This window comes from Anopheles marshallii (genome assembly GCF_943734725.1).
Source record: "Anopheles marshallii chromosome X unlocalized genomic scaffold, idAnoMarsDA_429_01 X_unloc_147, whole genome shotgun sequence".
NCBI classification, from domain to species: domain Eukaryota; kingdom Metazoa; phylum Arthropoda; class Insecta; order Diptera; family Culicidae; genus Anopheles; species Anopheles marshallii.
The window spans coordinates 30001-35000 of NW_026525721.1; positions in this window are offsets into that span (position 1 = coordinate 30001).

Consider the following 5000-nt stretch of genomic DNA (forward strand, 5'->3'; position numbering starts at 1 on the left):
CATGACTACCGGAGCAGTCTGGAATGTGTGTTTCCAGCAATCCAACACTATGTGAGCTATTCCAATCTATGCGTCCAACTGGTGAACATTATGTTGTGAAGTCGAGCTCCACTGTACTTACCACCGGGTATGGTGTTCGTACAACCATCAGTAAACATGTGAACCAACGACGATCGAAGGAATAAATTCCGTTCTCAGCATCGCTGGCTATGATCGGGCAATTTACGGGCTTGCAATCCTCCTATGCACCTGGCAATGTATGGTAGTGTTTCCTGCTGCTTTCCTGATTTGGATGTGTACCATGGCCTTTATCAGGCACTCTCTACTAGCTCCGGAATCGAACCCTGATTCCCGCTTCCCGTCACAACCATGGTAGTCCTCTACACTACCATCAATAGTTGATGGGGCACAGTCAAGTGAAAGATCGGTACCAGACTTCAACTCAATCGGCCGATTGGTTTAACTAATAAGTGCACCGGTTCTACCACCTTCAGAAGCAGCATTCCCGGCCTGTTGCATGTATTAGCTCTGGTTTTCATCAATCTTCCCCTGCTGTGTTATACTGAGCTTATGCGGTTTCTCGATTGTCGTGCAAAGTGTGTTATCACACATACCCAATATGCTCAACTCTCATGTTCGTTTGACGCACCAAACTTTATTAGTGATGCACCACACAACAGGTTTTAATATACGCGATCGTGTGTGATTCAGTGTGAACTTGGTGCGCCAAGTCCATTTGTGATGCATCACTTAGCTAACCATCTTTCGGGACTGTTTAGGGTATGTGCTCCTCCACATCTATGCTTACTCGTACACATTCTCTGTCAATAGGTTTAAGATCGGGCATTCTACCATATCATTGCCTTAATGCTTTCAAATCAAGGCTACCAGGGTAGCCTAATTGCGTTCGAAACTCAACTTGTGAGCTGTCGGCCCTAGAAGTTTTTTAGGCTGCTAGGACCTCTCTCTATATTTTGCCTTTGGACTTCTCGAAGCTCAACTTGTGAGCAGTTCCATGCACCACTACCCGTATCTCTTAGCTTAGTTCTAGCCATGTGCGTTCAAAGCTCAACGTTAAGCTGTGTCCTGCACCACAATCGTTATATAATAAGCTTATCTCTAAGCTTTTTGCGTTCAATGCTCAACGTTAAGCTATCCCTTCGCTTAGAACCTCGCTCTACATTTTGCCTTTGGACTTCTCGAAGCTCAACTTGTGAGCAGTTCCATGCACCACTATAGGTATCTCTTAGCTTAGTTCTAGCCATGTGCGTTCAAAGCTCAACGTTAAGCTGTGTCCTGCACCACAATCGTTATATAATAAGCTTATCTCTAAGCTTTTTTGCGTTCAATGCTCAACGTTAAGCTATCCCTTCGCTTAGAACCTCGCTCTATATTCAACTTTCAGATACCTCAAATCTCAACTTATGTGGTCTGCTATCGAGCTTGAAGGGCTTCGTTCTCTGACAGAGGGGGGTTTTTGGGCCAAATTATGCAATATTAGTTTAACCTCCGTCGCAGAACCACATTTGACCAGGTCGAGAAAAAAATTTTTTCGTGACGACCTGGTCCCCCATAGTAGGGAATGAACATGACATCTTAACCATATTTGACCATTTTCAAATTTCTCGTCGCGGAATGATGACTTTACTAGTAAAATTTGTTCCGGGTAGGGACCTCCCATACAAAATTTTCATCGCTCCAAAAGTGATTTTGTTTCACTTTTCAACATTTACAAGGTCCATAAATCATGTTTTGAGACGATATGGAAAAAAAAATTTTTTGCCCGTCTCGACCAACTCGACCGATGGTGACCACAGTAGGGTGCTCCATACAAATTTTCCTTATGTGGAATTTTCAGTGTAAAATAAGGTTTCTCCAATCGATCGCGGGTTTCACTTTTCATCATTTGCTAGGTCTAACTATGATGTTTTGAGTGGTCCCGCAAAAATTTTTTCTCTTGGCCAGTCGACCCTTTCGTCCATGTCGGTGTGTTCTGCAGTAGGGTGCTCCATACAAATTTTCCTTATGTGGAATTTTTCAGTGTAGAATAAGGTTTCTCCAATCGATCGCGGGTTTCACTTTTCATCATTTGCTAGGTCTAACTATGATGTTTTGAGTGGTCCCGCAAAAATTTTTTCTTGGACCGGGCCTTCCTTCCCGGCCCTGTCGGTGTGCTCTGCAGTAGGGTGCTCCATACAAATTTTCCTTATGTGGAATTTTTCAGTGTAAAATAAGGTTTCTCCAATCGATCGCGGGTTTCACTTTTCATCATTTGCTAGGTCTAACTATGATGTTTTGAGTGGTCCCGCAAAAATTTTTTCTTGGACCGGGCCTTCCTTCCCGGCCCTGTCGGTGTGTTCTGCAGTAGGGTGCTCCATACAAATTTTCCTTATGTGGAATTTTTCAGTGTAAAATAAGGTTTCTCCAATCGATCGCGGGTTTCACTTTTCATCATTTGCTAGGTCTAACTATGATGTTTTGAGTGGTCCCGCAAAAATTTTTTCTTGGACCGGGCCTTCCTTCCCGGCCCTGTCGGTGTGCTCTGCAGTAGGGTGCTCCATACAAATTTTCCTTATGTGGAATTTTTCAGTGTAAAATAAGGTTTCTCCAATCGATCGCGGGTTTCACTTTTCATCATTTGCTAGGTCTAACTATGATGTTTTGAGTGGTCCCGCAAAAATTTTTTCTTGGACCGGGCCTTCCTTCCCGGCCCTGTCGGTGTGCTCTGCAGTAGGGTGCTCCATACAAATTTTCCTTATGTGGAATTTTTCAGTGTAAAATAAGGTTTCTCCAATCGATCGCGGGTTTCACTTTTCATCATTTGCTAGGTCTAACTATGATGTTTTGAGTGGTCCCGCAAAAATTTTTTCTTGGACCGGGCCTTCCTTCCCGGCCCTGTCGGTGTGCTCTGCAGTAGGGTGCTCCATACAAATTTTCCTTATGTGGAATTTTTCAGTGTAAAATAAGGTTTCTCCAATCGATCGCGGGTTTCACTTTTCATCATTTGCTAGGTCTAACTATGATGTTTTGAGTGGTCCCGCAAAAATTTTTTCTTGGACCGGGCCTTCCTTCCCGGCCCTGTCGGTGTGCTCTGCAGTAGGGTGCTCCATACAAATTTTCCTTATGTGGAATTTTTCAGTGTAAAATAAGGTTTCTCCAATCGATCGCGGGTTTCACTTTTCATCATTTGCTAGGTCTAACTATGATGTTTTGAGTGGTCCCGCAAAAATTTTTTCTTGGACCGGGCCTTCCTTCCCGGCCCTGTCGGTGTGCTCTGCAGTAGGGTGCTCCATACAAATTTTCCTTATGTGGAATTTTTCAGTGTAAAATAAGGTTTCTCCAATCGATCGCGGGTTTCACTTTTCATCATTTGCTAGGTCTAACTATGATGTTTTGAGTGGTCCCGCAAAAATTTTTTCTTGGACCGGGCCTTCCTTCCCGGCCCTGTCGGTGTGCTCTGCAGTAGGGTGCTCCATACAAATTTTCCTTATGTGGAATTTTTCAGTGTAAAATAAGGTTTCTCCAATCGATCGCGGGTTTCACTTTTCATCATTTGCTAGGTCTAACTATGATGTTTTGAGTGGTCCCGCAAAAATTTTTTCTTGGACCGGGCCTTCCTTCCCGGCCCTGTCGGTGTGCTCTGCAGTAGGGTGCTCCATACAAATTTTCCTTATGTGGAATTTTTCAGTGTAAAATAAGGTTTCTCCAATCGATCGCGGGTTTCACTTTTCATCATTTGCTAGGTCTAACTATGATGTTTTGAGTGGTCCCGCAAAAATTTTTTCTTGGACCGGGCCTTCCTTCCCGGCCCTGTCGGTGTGCTCTGCAGTAGGGTGCTCCATACAAATTTTCCTTATGTGGAATTTTTCAGTGTAAAATAAGGTTTCTCCAATCGATCGCGGGTTTCACTTTTCATCATTTGCTAGGTCTAACTATGATGTTTTGAGTGGTCCCGCAAAAATTTTTTCTTGGACCGGGCCTTCCTTCCCGGCCCTGTCGGTGTGCTCTGCAGTAGGGTGCTCCATACAAATTTTCCTTATGTGGAATTTTTCAGTGTAAAATAAGGTTTCTCCAATCGATCGCGGGTTTCACTTTTCATCATTTGCTAGGTCTAACTATGATGTTTTGAGTGGTCCCGCAAAAATTTTTTCTTGGACCGGGCCTTCCTTCCCGGCCCTGTCGGTGTGCTCTGCAGTAGGGTGCTCCATACAAATTTTCCTTATGTGGAATTTTTCAGTGTAAAATAAGGTTTCTCCAATCGATCGCGGGTTTCACTTTTCATCATTTGCTAGGTCTAACTATGATGTTTTGAGTGGTCCCGCAAAAATTTTTTCTTGGACCGGGCCTTCCTTCCCGGCCCTGTCGGTGTGCTCTGCAGTAGGGTGCTCCATACAAATTTTCCTTATGTGGAATTTTTCAGTGTAAAATAAGGTTTCTCCAATCGATCGCGGGTTTCACTTTTCATCATTTGCTAGGTCTAACTATGATGTTTTGAGTGGTCCCGCAAAAATTTTTTCTTGGACCGGGCCTTCCTTCCCGGCCCTGTCGGTGTGCTCTGCAGTAGGGTGCTCCATACAAATTTTCCTTATGTGGAATTTTTCAGTGTAAAATAAGGTTTCTCCAATCGATCGCGGGTTTCACTTTTCATCATTTGCTAGGTCTAACTATGATGTTTTGAGTGGTCCCGCAAAAATTTTTTCTCTTAGCCAATCGACCCTTTCGTCCATGTCGGTGTGTTCTGCAGTAGGGTGCTCCAACCAAGTTTTCCTAATGAAAGTTTTTCGTGGTTTCGTGTGAGTTAAAAACTCCGGAACTTGGCTTATTTTCACCATAATTTCCACCTATGGTGACCAACTCAATAAACGTTTTGTGCGTATCCTATGGACAGTTTTTCGCGTTCAACTTGGTGAACTAGGGTTGTTTTCCCGAAGGGTAGAAAAATCTGGACTTAGCCAAATTTTGAAATCTCCAACCAATCTTGGCCTGTTAGATTATCTTGG